We start from the raw sequence: 15,353 nt of genomic DNA on the forward strand, positions 1-15,353 counted from the left end.
TGACGTACAATGTAATACTAGTTTCAGGGGTACACCCTAGAGATTAGACGTTATATAAAATACTAAGTGATCATCCTGATAAGTCTCATACCCATCTAACACAGACATAGTTACTAGAATATTATTTTTTATTTAGAGATGAAATTTAATGGGGTGACATTGATTAATAAGCTTTATATAGGTTTCAGGTGAACATCTCTATAGCATTTGAACTGTTGATTGTGTTATGTGCCCCTCACCCAAAGTCAGATCATTTTCCGTCACCGTATGTTTGTCCCTCTTGACTCCCCTCCCCTGATGACCACTTCACTTTTATCTCTGTGCATCCTTATGGAGTATGATTTTTCACTTTAGTTGTTCATTGATTGCTTCTTATATGTGCTCTGACTGGGCACACCTGGGGTTTCAAACAGGCGACCTCAGCGTCCCAGGTCGATGCTCTGTTCGCTGTGCCACCACAGGTCAGGCTTGAGCATGATTTTTAAGTCATCTCTCTTCAAGATAATAGGAGTTCTCAACATGGACCAACTGGTACAAGTTTTATTTTTAAATTATTTTTTTAAAAATTGTATTTTTCAATGACATTTGACATTCAGTATTACTATGTGTTAGTTTCAGAGTAGTGTCTGGGATGTCAAGTTCAGTGTAGGGACCATCGTCAGTAACATTGTAATAACTACGTAAGGTGCCAGGTGGGAACTTGAATTATCGGGGGTTCACTTTGGAAAGTTCTGTCTTGTTTGGGATCTTGTAGGTGGCGTTTCTGAGTGGAGCCTCTGTGGGCCTCCCTTACGTTGACGCCGTTTCCGCGGTGAAGTGTCGATGCCCCGGGTGTAATGTAGGGTCCACAGATTCTCCCTAATATGTGGCTCACTGACCAGTGCCCCACAGCGTCCAGTAAGGATGAAGGTGTGAACAGAAGACTCCCATCCTAACCACTGAAATTATGTCTCACGTATGGACCTCCCTCCGTAATCCAAAGTCGGAAACGTCCCAGGAATCATACTTGAGATCTAAGCTGCCCGGGGACAAGAGAGAGATGCGCTGTGACTTCCGTGGTCCGTGATATATCTGTAGGCTGAAGTTTTCACAAATAATAGTAAACAAATGCTCCGGAATAGCTATCCCCTCCCCCCAAAGCAGTGTAAGATCAGTGTTTCCTCTGGTTCTCAGTTGATTTTGCCTGGGGTTGGTCTATCTATCCTTACTTAGTTTTGGTTTCAAAAACTGCTAAGCAAATATGTGTGGAAAAAAAAAAGAAAAAAGAAACCAAAACAACTCATGGCAAATAACTATTCTCTTGGGAATCTTTGTCCCATGTTTGAATTGTTGAAGAATGACTGACATATTAGTAGTGGATTCCTCTGCACGGATAGAAAAGTCATAAAAATAGTTCCTCTGCCCTGAACACATGCAGGGAGATCTTGACATCCTTACAATTAGATTGGCTCGTCATTGAAATAGAAGGTTCTGGAACCTGGTAGTTGTGTGGAGGTGAGGTCCTGTTGATCTAGTTGAAGGTCTGAGCCTCATCTGAGTGCGGTTGCGAGGTGAGAGCAACTCCTGACCAGTGCAGTGGACATGCGTGAGAAGGACTGGGGGCCTTGGGAGGAGCCCAGTCTCTCCCGAGGAGCGTAGGGACCTCAGGGCTGGGCCAGTAAGCGCCCCCTTTCCTGTCTGGTGAAGAAACCTGCAGGCTCCTGCTGGGGGTTTCCCTCAAGACGGCTGGTGTGCGGAAGTCTGTGAGTTTGTGTTTGAGTTGGTCTTCACTAGGTCCTGCTACTTGCTGCTGACCAGAATCCTGGAATCTTATTTTTCTTCTAGTGATCTCCTTTGGGAAACCACCAGAATTCAAGGAAACAGACCATTTCTTTTTTTCTTTTTTCGCATCTGTGATCACAGATTGCTGCAGTGTGTAGAAGTTCAGTAACTTTTAGGTACGTTGAAGGTCAGGTACCTGTTTGTGGACTAGTCTGGGAACTTCACTGCTACGTGTAGAATTTTCTGATAAGAACACATTTTTATTTTTGAACAACCAGCTTATAAATGCTTTGTTTTTGGACTCTCACACATTCAAGAGGTATAACCCCCAGCATTTTAAGGTGGAATGAAGGCATGTGAATCAATCAATCAATCAGACATTCTTTTTTTTTTTTTTTGCTACAGGAATTGCTTACGCTCTTGTGTTCTTTTGATCATCTCAGGTTTAGGAAAAGAAAATTCTTTTTTTTTAGCTCTCCACGATACTCTGTGAAATAATGCCACTCTCGTCCCTCTGCATAGAGTAGGTTCCCTCACCTTACAGTGAGACGTGCTTGTGACCATGACCTTGGCTAGCTGGGTGTTCTCCTGTGTCTGGTATTTAGTGTTTTAGCAGTTTGATGACTGTTTCAGCAGCTTTTCGGTAGAGCTCAGTGCACCGTTGTGGATAGTTCTGCCCTCAGGGGCTCAGAGAAGGGCAAGAAGGAACTCTTTTCTGGCATCCAGAGACTGAGGTTGTCTGTGTGGGTGTGGCTGTGACTTCTCTGGGTCCAGGGGACATCCACAGGGAGCCCTGCCCCAGGGGGTTCTGGCCTCGGCTGGCTGTCGGGTCACCACAGGCACTTGGTGTCTGTCATTTCTCACCTGGCAAGCGAAATGGTCAGACTTGGGGGGCGTGCGGGGGCTGTTCTGACCCCTCTCCATGGTGGTCTCAAGGAGGAAGTAAGTTCTCTTCACTTCGTGGCAAATTGGGTCCGTGTTGATTTGTTCAGTTTTTTTTTTCACACTAAAGTCTTTATGTGGAGTTGGGGGTGGCAAAAGTAGATTTATATAGCTGTACTTGTGAGATACAGAATTGATTCTTGTGATTATTACTTACTACTATGTTCTCTTCCATAGGAACAGCTGTAGACCTCCCTTGGCCCCGCCCTATCTTGCAGAGGGGGACAGTTCGTTTTCCTGTCCTTTCTCATGGTTACAGGTTTCCAAAGGGAAAACAATGGAGAGTAATTGCATTAGAAATGAAGTGATTGTTAGAAGGTTTTGTTCTGACCTTAATTCTTTTGTCACATGTGGAGCTAATCCAAGAAGCCATCTTCTTTTTCCTTTCATTTTTATTCATTTATTTCTTTAAGTATCTTAGGTTAGTTTATTTCGGGCAGTGATCTGGGTGACTTAAAATTAGTGAAAGGTGTCCCCAGCAGTGATTCCATAAATGGGGGACTCCCGAAACACTGGGAAAGAGAAATGAAAAAAACAACAACAACTGTTTTATTGACGCATTTATTTTACCAACAAAACCGCCTCTTATCATTTGATTTTAAAAATTGAAAGAATTGTAACTTGATAACGAGCAAAACTGTGGGGTTTCACATTTAATAGGTGAGCACTTTTTTTTTTTAATCTTTGACGATTTAAGTACTATTCAGAGGTTGAGACAATGTCAATAAACAGAGATTCAGGAATTTCTGAAACGTACACAAAACCTCCGATGGCTGCAATAATTCCGTAAAAGGGATGATATGGTTTTTTTGTTTCTTTGTTTTTTTAGGAATATGCAAATCTTCCATGCGCTATTTTCTCTCATTGAAAGCTAGCAAGGTAGTGTAATTAATGGCATTACAAAAGGGAGGGAAAAAAAAAGATTCCTTCTCGATTTTGTGACTGCTTGGCTTTTTATGTAGCCACGATTTTATCAGATGTAAATCCTGAGGCAGGTTTTTAGGGGGTTTCGCTTATTATGGTCGGTTAAAGCAGCGGAAAGTTGTTGTTGGACCCCGCACCGATCTTAATGGGTTAACTAACAGAGCACAGGTTCGAGAGGTCGATGTCTTTGCTGGTACGTACCTTCCTGGGTTGAGACCCAGAGTTGGGCATGCTTTCAGAACTGGGTGAAGGCAGATGTAGTTTCAGGTTTTGAAAGTTTCCCAAGGTTCCCAGACTTTGGTTTCCACGTTTTCAGGGGTTAATAAAACTTCAACGGTGCACGCACCGGGCGGGGCGGCAGGCAGCGTGACCCACGGAGGCTGAGGTGGGCTCCCAGATCTCTGCCCTGGCCGGATGCAGAGCCGGCCTGTTGAAGTCCGGGACCAGGGACCAGAGGCACCGTCAGGGGTTGCAAGGAGTTGGAAGCCTCTGGGTTCAAAGCCGCTCCCAGAGAACGCCCACCAGGTTCCATCTCAGGACGTGACAGCCGCCATCAGATGGTTGCACGCTGAGAAGCATTGTGAAAAGTCTGTTTATTTCTCCGTCTTCCGGACCGCCCTGACCCTGGAGTCTCACAAGTTATTTACGGAGGTCTTTCGGGCTTGGGTTTCCCGCGTGTGAGGACGGCTCAGGAGTCCTGCCTTCCTCTCCTCTTGGTGTGATGATTAACAACAGTTGAAATTGGGGGGTGAAAAGCTGCCCTCTTCCCCTTTTAATTTGGAGGAAGAGAATAGGAAAACAAGGGAGTTCTTTGTTCTTTTGTCTAGAACCAACCCAAGAAGGAGGCGGTATTGAAGAAGGAGGGAAATGTCTATTTCCATTTCTTTTTTTTTTTTTGCTCAAGATTCAGGGTTTTACTTCATATGAGACTTGAAAGCTTGGTTTTGGTCTAAGTGATGGTTAGAGGTTCAGGGGTGTGGATGCTGCTTCTGAAAGATGGCCCGACATTTCCTGTGCGGACACGTTGCAGATGCAGTCTGAGTTGTAAGTACTGTAGGTTCTGTTGGTGTCTGTGTCTTGAACCGACAGAAGGATGCGAATTGCAACATTCTGATCTGGCCTCTGGGGTTGAATCGAGTCTTAGGATGTGAAACTGGATTAGATGTCTAATTAAAAACTCCCCAAAACCCAAAGCGCTAAGTTTGAATAACTTAGAGATCTTGCCTTGGGGTCACTGATGGGAAATTCATGGCTTTTTAACATTGTGTAAAGCCTGTCGCTGGTGCCCAAGAACACGCTATGACATGGACATGGATCCGGGGAACGTCAGCAGCTTTGCCTACAAGAGCCCGTGTGGTTCTTTTCTCGAGTGTGACACAAGAGACTGTTCTTCCTGTGGGAGGGGCCCGTCCCGGGCCACATGCTTTCCAGCGCTGAGTTTTTATGACGTAAAACAGCGGTTGCTTTCCTACCTTGGTCTTTCCTGAGTGCCTGCCCCTCCCTTCCAGTAAGATGTAGTGATTCCATGTGCAGTGCTGGAGTTTGACCTTTTATTCACAATCAGGGTGCGTTTTGTGTGGAAGGATGTGTATTGTTTGGAATAACTGACAGTGTTGTAAGAGTTAGTGAATTTCATCTCCAGTTGTCAAAGACCGTTGCTGCCAGGATATTGACTCATTTACACACTGAACTAATTGGTATTTGGAACTGAAGCAGCTGTTGAAATCCTTAGCTCCCTGGTGGGACGGATGCTGACTTTTGAAGAAGCACCTGGTGACGGGGCTCAGGCTCCGTCACCCTCATGGGAGCGGGGGTGTGGGGACGGAGCTGGAGGCAGAGACTTGGAAATGAACCCCGTGTCCTCAGGACATGGAACTGACATTCCTGGAGCAGTTTCAGACGCTTCTCTGTGCGGCTAAAAAGTGACAGATACGTGACTTCCAGCAAGCTCGACAGAGGCTTCTTCCCACGTGGCCGGGCTCCGAGGGTCCCACACCCTGTTTCTTCCACGGCAACTGTGTCCTCAGAGCCCAGGGACAGGCTCTGCTTCAGAAACCACAGGAGCTGCCGGGGTACTTGCCCCACAGACCTGACAGATGGACACACGAATGGACATCTACTTCCACTCTGTAGTCCCTCAGCGACAGGACCGCAGACGGTAGTGTACGGTGCCGGGAAGGACTCTCGGTGGTAGTGAGAGAGTGGACGCAACGTGGGGTTCGCTTGGTGCCCACGCTGGAGCCGGGGTCGCTGTTACCGCGCCAGAGTCAAGTGACCGACCCATGGATAACGTGGCCGATGTAACTGCGTTCACCTCCCGTGCCCTGGCCCTTCTCCGTCAGCTCTGCTGGGTCTGAGTTTGGTTCCTTGCTCTGTGACCCGATGGCTGGCAGCGTGGACCTGCTGTGACTCCTGCCCGGGGCTGGGGCTCCGTGTGGGCTCTGGGGCTCTCAGTTGGGAGGTGGTGGGGCGTGGGGCGCCAGTGCACCTCCGGCCAAGGAGGAGCATCGCCACGTGTGGAGGGCTGCTCGCCCACCGTCTGCATTCTCGGCGGGGGAGCTGTGGTTTTGAAGACATTGTGACTATTGTGTGTGACTAATAGAATTTTTCCCAGTTTCTAAAAATAAGAATCATTTCATTCTTTTTATTTTTTTGCAGTTACATGTTGTAGATTTGCTGTGGGTGTTATATAATCATAAAAGCTAACAGAAGTCTGAATACAGGAAAAGATGGGACCCTTGTGTACCTGAGGCTTAGCTCACACTGGCTCATAAGATTTGTCACTTTTAAGTTGTTAAGGGGATGGACAGATACTCTCAGCTTTCAAAAGTAGCCTTATCTTTCTCTCTCTCTCTCTCACACACACGTGTGCACATTTTCTTCTTTTAAAGAACAGTGTGTTCCTTTGGTTGAAATTCTGGACTTAGTAATTGGCTGTGGGAAAGGGAGTGAGTTCTCAGGACTCAGGGTCATGTGTGTAATTATCTGGCTGGAGAGTACTGACCACAGCGGTCCTCCCATCCCAAACCCTGCAGGTCTCTTGTGGGAAACTGTGTGTGTCTGTGTGACTCCATCTGTACATGTGACTGTGTGTACATCGCATGTGTGCGTTTCCTGTGGGCGTCTGCATTGAGACAGCACCCATGTGCACACTTGTCTGAGTATGTGAGCAGCAAGGCGTGAGGACAGACAGGAAGACAGAGTGTGGATGGGACAAGGTCTTGCCACGCAGTGTGGAGGCTGAGCACAGCCTCGTTACTTCCGGGTGGTGACAGGGGGACTCAGCAGCGGCGTGGATCATTAACGTCCGGGACTGCGGTCTGTTTTCAGATGTAGTTTATGGCTCGCGACCCAGTGGCTGCCACCCTGCCACCCTCGTCGAGAGGCCTTTCTTCCGTCCTGTCTGCAGTTGTGAGAAATGGGGCTTCTCTGTCCTGGGTGGTGGAAACGCCGGTGCCTGACCCTGACTGAGCTGTGTCTCAGGTCAGAGAGAGGAAAGTGTAAGCTGACCAGCTCGTTAAGTGGCCACTGTTCTTACAGTGGGGTTTGGGGAACAGACCTGTGGCGGCCTTTTCCCGTCACGTCCTGCTTTGCAATCAGGCATGCTTGCCTGTTGCCTTAGCAACCTCACTGTGGGCTTGGGGCGGAGCTGGGTCCCCACCCTCACAGGCACAGTCCCCTCACCTGGGTGCACACTGGGAGAACACCAGTCACACAGCCTGGAAGTGGACTGCAGAGCAGGCAGAGCCCAGGCAGCCTGGAGGAACCTTCTGGTCAGTGCTGGGCCTGCCGCCTTCACCCCTGGGAGGTCAGGCTGGCTCCTGGTTAATTGATAAGCACCTACCTCCCCCCATGGACAGCCGTGTGTGCTTCCTTCACCAGCAAAACCAGCACGGGGTGTGACAGTGACTGGAAAGCCTTTATTTAAAGAACGAAAAGAATGAATTTGTGTCCACCAAGATGGCATCCTTACCAAGTAGAAGACGTGGGGCAGAGAGGTGACTTACACCCTCAAGATGTGTCCTCAGAGAGCCACCCCCAGCCCCTGGGATGCCCACCCCATCACCTCCCATACGTGCACGCGTTTGCACACACTGGCATGTGTTATCCTCGCTGTCCGGAAAGGGCCTGCACAGTCAGTACTCAGCAGTGCTGCTATTCTCTGTCCTTCTTCAGAGCGGGTCACATTCGGGGGGGGGGGGGGGCTGTGGGGGGTGTGGCACTGGCTGAGCGAACAAGGAGCAGGGTGATCCGTTGTTTCCTGACCCGTGTGTGCTCCTCAACTTTGCCCCAGATATCTCCTGTCCCGAGTTATTTCGGGCTGGCTGGGCCAGCTGCATGCTTCTTAGACAGCCGGGGAAAGGAAAGCCACCAGGCGGGGGGGGGGGGGGGGGTGTACAGCAGAGGGACAGGGCCGAGGACACTTATGTTCAGTGCGGCTCATAGGATTTGCTAGAACACCCTTTCCCATCCCGTTAAAAAACCTCTAATTCGTAGATGTGGGGCTCGGGCTTTGGCCAAGGGCTCCTGGCAAATAATCACAGAGAGTAGATTTTGCAGCTCCCTCTCAAAATAGAAATGTGACTAAAAGGTTGAGGAAACTCAGGCCGCCTGGGGCTTTCCAGAGAGTGCTGAGCCCCCGGACGGCTCTGTCTCCTAGGGGCTCATGCTCCCGTCTGCCTTGACTTGTTAAAAAACAATAAAACGGCAGGAATTGAAGGTGTGTGATAAATTAGGAGCAAATCTAAAGACACACAATAAAGGGGAATCCATTTATTCCCTCTTTAGATAAAAAGAAGAGGAAACCAAACTAAGGGATGGATACGTTCACAAAAGAAAGTGTATACACACACACACACACACACACACACGCTTTTTTTTTTTTCTTTTGCGTTTAATGACGAACATTGTAATTACAATCTTAGTTTAGTGCCTACGGTGGGGCAGGCAGCCTGCCTGAGGTTACAGAAACATTTAGGGATGGGGTTTGGGAAGGGTGGCTTGAATGATTAAGCCAAATAGAAAGCAGTTCTTTCCACGAAGTGTAAGAAGGAATGGAGCTTTTGAGATACAGTGTTTACATGAGAGTTAGAACTTGTCCTGTCGGAGAGATAGAGGAGCTACCTATTTTATACTCACTTAGACATTTACAGCCATAAGACGCTGTAAAGATTCCTGCGCCAGCCTTCTGGTGTGGACATGATTACCAGCAGACGAGCAGGTGGTGGCCAGCCCGGCTCACTGTCTCCACGGCCACCTCCTGTCACCTCCTTGCTGACGGCTCCGTGATCCCTGGGTCACGTGGCACTAGCTCGGGGCTCCACACCCCGTGAGAGAGGGGCAGGTGAACGAGGTGAGGCGGGCCACTCTGGTATCTCTACGCTGGCTTCATGGAGTCATCAGGGTTTCCACTTTTTGGGCACGGAGTTCGCACGCCTGTCCTGGCGCGTGTTCAGGAATGGCTGTGCCCGGTATGTTCCAATCGCCCGATGGAAGACACACGTGACGATACCGAAGGAATGAAAATAATTTCAGTTCTGACAGTTCTGTTTGGGAAGGGACGGGGAACATCGCGCCACACCACGTAGGCAGCGTCCCGTGAAGTGTTCCTGTCTGTCTTTGTCGCCCATCTCCCTGCAGACCGGAGGAAAGAGCCAGCTGCCATGTTCCTCCATGCCCCTTACACACATCTCGTTACCCCTCCTGGGTTTCTGACTCAAAGTCCCGGGAGGGTCAGTAATGTGCGTTCCCACTGCGAAGCGGTGTTGGGCGCACAGGGTGAGGGAAGGGGCGGTCCCCCAGCTGGGTACACTGCACGAGGGGATTCTCTGCCTGAGACACGGCATCGGGGTGACCTGGGACTAGGACTCAGACCTTCAGACCTGAGTCTCCTTGTGACAAGAGACGGTGGTCCCACCTTCTTAGACTGGATACCGTGTTCAGGCCCCTGGAACATACCTGTGTTGTAGCTGTGAGGCCAATGTAAAGGTACCTACCGGGAAACATTTCAAAGTCAGTCGCTAAACTACTAAAATAGTTCCTGTCAGTTGCTAGATCTCTAGATTGAATACATTTTTAAAATGTCGGACATTTGAATGTACCATAGATGATGCCAGCTCTGAGTCTTAAGTACATCTGAATTGATTTTTACTAAATAATTCCAGGACACGATTAGTGTCAAGCTGCGTTTTAATCTTCTTACAATATCGATGAAGGAATAGAAACCCGAACAGGAGTTGCTGTGAGACCCCTTGATGAACTCTTTCAGGGATTACATGGGCCCAAGGCCAGGTTTCAGGAGAAACACCCGGAAGTGTACCAGCGGATTTTTAATGCAAGGTCTGGGTGACCATCTTTGACTAATAAATACCTGTTGTTCAGACATGGATGCCTCTGCAGTAAGCTGTCCGGAATCTGGGGACCACCTACGTGGCGCCAGAGAGCAGGTTATACATTGTGAGCAGGCGCCACCCAGCGGTGAAGGTAGCTCATGGCACCCACTGCGCTGTGGGCTGGAGTCCGGCTGCTGGCCATGAGCTGGACTGGCCTCATGAAATGGCCTTTGTTCTTTCTGCAAGTCAGATACGTGCCCGCCTTTCCATTTGAACCCTCTCCTAGTGGATCATCTTTGCCTTCCTCCTCCCTCCCTCCCTCCCTCCCTTCTTTTTTCTCTTTCTCTCCTTCTCTCTCTTTTTCCTCCCTCCCTCCCTCCCTTCCTTCCTTCTTTTTTCTCTTTCTCTCCCTCTCTCTCTTTTTCCTCCTTCCCTCCCTCCTCCCTCCTTCCCTCCCTCCCTCCCTCCCTCCCTCCCTCTCTCCTTTCTTTCTTTCTTTCTTTCTTTCTTTCTTTCTTTCTTTCTTTCTTTCTTTCTTTCTTTCTTTCTTTCTTTCTTTCATCATTACACTTTCCATGGGAAAGACTCAGAATTTGGGTTTTGTATTTTTGGATACTTCATCAGCAGAAACACTTGGAAACCCACTTTAAGGCTGGGGTTGTGGGTGTAGTCACCATCCCTGGGACGGAGACTTACCCAGTTCCTTCTCCTCCAGAGTCTCTCTGCTCCTGTCTTCCAGAAACCCCTCTTGTGGCGGAAACAGCACACGTGCTCTATCTACGTTAAGTGCATGTGTGGTGTAAGGCTCCCCGAGGGGTCCCGGACTCTCCCACTCCTTATGAGAGCTGTGGGATTGGGGGGAGGGGATGTGAAAGTAGGCGTCCTGTGCCCCCTTATTTCTGCCCTTTTTCTTACTGTCCACTTCCTTGTGGACATCTTCCTTGTCCACATCTCCAAGGGCTCTGGGCACCGCTTCTTTGCAACAGAACTGTGGCTCATTGATATTCAGAGCATGGTGTGTCAAGTTCTGTTTAATGATTTCTTTTTATTTTTACACTTCTCTGCATTTTTTTTTCCCGAACGGACCAGTTACAGTTGACTGTGGGTGCAAAGGCGGGTGCATAACACAGGCAGTAACGTTGAAAATAGGCTCGAATTCCTTCACTTCAGCCTGGGTTAGGTTTAAAAACAAAACAACCGCAACAAACCCGAGGGACACGTTTTTATGGCTGAGTCAACGAGGAAGCAATTAGTCAGTGCTGGGCTTCTGGTCGGTGGCTTTATGGCGGACAGACTCCTGTTTAGTCACTGAGAGCTGGTGGGTGGGACTGGGTATTCCATTGACCTTTAAAATGTTGATTTTTTCTGTAGTCACCAAACAGGCAAGCTTTTGAGAAAATTCTTTCCCAGATTTTAAGCATTAAATTTTTCTTGTGTAACATGGTTCCTTTGTTCAGTCAGAAATCCAGTCTTTAATCCCGAACTGTTGTTTCTTGAGACTTCTGGAGTGCTAAAAGTATATTATTATGTTTCTAGTAATGTAAACAAGTTACAGTTTTGTAGGTGATGTTACTATGTTCATTACTGAAAAAAAGGGAACTTCTATACTGTATTTAGTCATACAGGAACACTGTAGCAGGACCAAGTTAAGGGAACAAAATAGACTTTTATGTATAAAAATTTTAATTGGGGATTAGTCAGTTTTCACACAGTGTCTCAGACCTGTGGTTGCCCGCATTGCTTAGACTTTATTATTATTACATTATTACTGTAGTTCATGTTGCTTTGTTGCTTGTATTACACATAGTCTATGTATCGTTTTGTTCCTCACAGAGCTTAACGGTTTTCTTACCATTCTTGTTATTTTTGTAGTTTGCATTGATGCACAGTAGGGGAGGGAGCTTGGACACATAGCTTTGAAACTTCTCTGACCACAGGGCTGAAATGTCCTTGACAGACACGGGACTATGAGAAGGAGTTTTTTTTGTTTTTGTTTTTTTTTTCTCGTTCTCCATGGAAACCAAGGCTATCCTTTCCTGAAGAGTGGAGTGAGATCACGCTGTTAGTTTCACTCTGCTGGGAGTGGCACTTGGTCCTGGGGGCCTTGGGACGTCCTTGTCTGTTGGGATGCTGCCCCTGAACTGGGTCCCCCCACCCGGGGACCACGCTTCCCTGGGGTGGCTCTCCATGTAAGTCCGCAGTCACCAAGTTCACCTCGGGCCCCTGGCTGTTCCCTGTGTCTTCCGGGAGAACTTACAGACACAGCCAGCCCGTGGCTGTGTGCCCCAGCTCTGTCCTGCTCTCTCCTGCCCCGGGAGAACTTACAGACACAGCCAGCCCGTGGCTGTGTGCCCCAGCTCTGTCCTGGTCTCTCCTGCCCCGGGAGAACTTACAGACACAGCCAGCCCGTGGCTGTGTGCCCCAGCTCTGTCCTGGTCTCTCCTGCCCCGGGAGAACTTACAGACACAGCCAGCCCGTGGCTGTGTGCCCCAGCTCTGTCCTGGTCTCTCCTGCCCCGGGAGAACTTACAGACACAGCCAGCCCGTGGCTGTGTGCCCCAGCTCTGTCCTGGTCTCTCCTGCCCCGGGAGAACTTACAGACACAGCCAGCCCGTGGCTGTGTGCCCCAGCTCTGTCCTGCTCTCTCCTGCCCGCAACGCTTACGTCCGGGCTGTTAATTGAAAAGCCCTGTGGAGATGGCAGCCAAAACATTTTCCTAACGCTTTTCTGCTTCATACTCCAAGCCTTTTATGTTAACTGCGACTCCTGCACCGTGTTTTCAGCTGACTGCTAGCTCTCGGTCACATTTTGCTGAGGATCAGGGCTTCTGTTTCTGAGACTGTTTTTTGTTTGTTTTTCAGATGAAATGTCTTTCCAGGGACTCTTTCCCTGAAAGGGAGGCCCTTTCTCTTAATTCCTTGCATTTCCACAGTCTTAGTAATTCCCATGTTTCAACTAAAACTTGATGTCTGTTCTCATTTTTCCCAAAATCTTGTACCTATTTTCGGTCCCGTATTCTTCTGGTTACCGGTTTCCTTTTAAGGCAGGTAAAGATGGATAGGGCAGGGCTCTCCTGTGGAACACTGTTGAATGCCAGAGTGTTCTTGCTGTCCCTTCAAGGCTTGGGCAATAGGAACTATTTGACACAGAAGTGGCTAGACATTCACAAATGCCAATATCACCTACTGAAATCTCAACGCCTTTTTTTTTTAAATCCCATCCCTCATGACGGGAGATTTCCAGGTATGTAGTACGGGGCTCTCTTGTCTTGGGATAGGGTATTGTGTAAGCCGTGTGTGGGCTTGGACCACTAGTATAATTGGGATTTAGGCTATTTATTTTTTAATCTCAAATACCCATCTGCCCCTGCTCCTCCCTGTGCACACTTCTGTGGAGTTTATTAGCTGGATCTTGATTGAATAGCAGGTGGCAGGACGCTGTCCTGTAGTCATGGCCCCCAGCCTGCAGAGCCTGGCACCTGCACATGAGGTTTGCTGGGGGCCCTGCACCAGCTCTCACTGGGGGCCATCACCTGAAGGCCGCAGGATATGAATGAAGCGGCTAACAGAAGCCGCCCCATGGGTTGTACAGGGGGGTTAGGTGGGCGGGGGGGGGACAGCGTCTCTTCCTGCATCACCTGCAGCCCTGTCCCCCTCCATGGTGGGCATGGCAGGGCGGCAGCAGCGGCTGGGAAGTGGCGAGTGGCGAGGTCGTGTCTCTGCAGCACTGAGGCCTGGGAGGCGTGTGTGGGGGGTGGCCCTCCCCGTCTGCTGCGGTGTGAGCAGGGGACCAGTCGTCTGGGCACTGCGCTTTCTCACCCGCGTAGCCAGACTAGGTTCCCATGGTTTGTTGGCAGTCCAGCCTGTGTGGGTCCGTGCTCCACCTGCACCTGCCTCCGCTCCTCACTTTGTCCTTTGAGGCTCCCCTGTGCTCTGAACCTGCTTCGCCATCTCCTGGGTGCATTCTCCTGTGTTACCTGGAGTGTCCTTTCAACCCACGAATGCCACATCCTGGCTGACGAGCCATTTGCCAAGCCCAGGGCCTAGTTGGCTGAGCTCCGAAGCCTGTTGTCGTGGTGACAGGTCCCCACGGCCACATGGTTCTGTCTCATCTGGACACTCAAGTTCTCTGTCCTTCCGCTCCTCCCTCTTTCCTTTTCTGTCCTGTCTCGTGGCCTCCTTCTCATGGGGAACTGAGAACAAAGGGTTAACTCACCTCCATGTCACCACCGGTCTCTGCAGAAAGGGGTGTGGTCCTCTGAGTCCTCAGAGGACACCTTGCATTGGAATAGAATTCCATGTTGCGATTTGGGGACACACTCACAGAGGAGACCAACGGGGAGAGCCTGTCTTGTGCGCACACTGGTCACTCACTGCTTGCACTCTGGCTCATTCACGGAGTGGACTTTGGCCCTGCACTCACAGCCTGCCCCCCGGCTGACCCTGCTTGCGGCCACAGCCGTGCCCCCTCCTCCTCCGGCTTGCCTGATTTGTGTGTTGGAGCCACTGGCCCATCTCTTGTGAGACTGTGCTCACATTGGAATTCTTCATGTGTGTTCACAGCCTGGGGTCAGGCGGGAGCCTCAGTCTGTACAAAACTGTACAAACTCCAGAAATGGAGCTGCTGCTTCTGTGACCACAGGTTTAACATAAAACTTCTGAGGGTGATGGAAGCGGGACGGCCGCACTCCGGTGAAGGTTGACGGTGGTCTGCTTGGTGTATTTATTACATTCATGTGAAGTTTGTTTTCCTTTCTGTTTGTTTTTGTTTTAACTGAAACAGTAGAAATCTACGAAATTAGGATAAACATAAAAAGGAGGCAAACAGCCATGCGCGTGCAGTAACCGCGGATGAACTGTGTGTGCTGGCTTGCTGTTGGGAACGAGGCAGCCTGTGATAGGGACGTGCAGGAACGAGGCTCTTCTTGTAAAACCCCGGGTCCTACCTGGAGATTGGCCCCTCCCTGCGCGCCCCTCACCCCGGGGGCACTGATGGCTGCCCAGGGCTCCTCGCTGCGCAATCACACGGGCTATTTTGAAAGCTATAAATTGAGCAATGACAAAGCACGTTTTTAAAAAAGGTATTTCCACCTTAACATCCCTCCAGCCCGTCAGCAAAGCCCTCGTGCTCGGTGAACTGAGCCCGGAGAGAGGAGGGCAGTGGAGGCGGTAGGTGCCGCCTGGCGGGGTGGGCTCCTTTGCTCCCTCTCAGATCCTCAGCCGAGGGGACTGGAGACCACCTCATGCAGCGACGTGGACAGGCGAGCCCACAGCTCCTGGGGGTTGATGTCCGGCTTTTCCTCTGCCTTTCAGTGACACGGGCTTGCTGGGTCTACCACAGTGCCTTCTCCACATCAGAGTCTCTGATGCCCAGCCTCGGTGACTCCCAGCTGTTT

General features: G+C 49.7%; 1 protein-coding gene and 1 non-coding gene across 8 annotated transcripts in view; one reads left to right on the forward strand and one right to left on the reverse strand.

Annotated features, from left to right (window-relative positions):
- Nucleotides 1–15,353, forward strand: part of ZNF516 (zinc finger protein 516) — a 103,209-nt gene that overhangs the window by 59,300 nt on the left and 28,556 nt on the right. The window lies entirely within an intron of this gene.
- LOC136383639 (small nucleolar RNA SNORD115) lies at nucleotides 450–526 on the reverse strand. Its single transcript, XR_010747457.1, has one exon. It is a non-coding gene; the product is annotated as a small nucleolar RNA SNORD115 (small nucleolar RNA).

Source organism: Saccopteryx leptura, chromosome 11, assembly GCF_036850995.1.
Source record: "Saccopteryx leptura isolate mSacLep1 chromosome 11, mSacLep1_pri_phased_curated, whole genome shotgun sequence".
Taxonomy (NCBI): domain Eukaryota; kingdom Metazoa; phylum Chordata; class Mammalia; order Chiroptera; family Emballonuridae; genus Saccopteryx; species Saccopteryx leptura.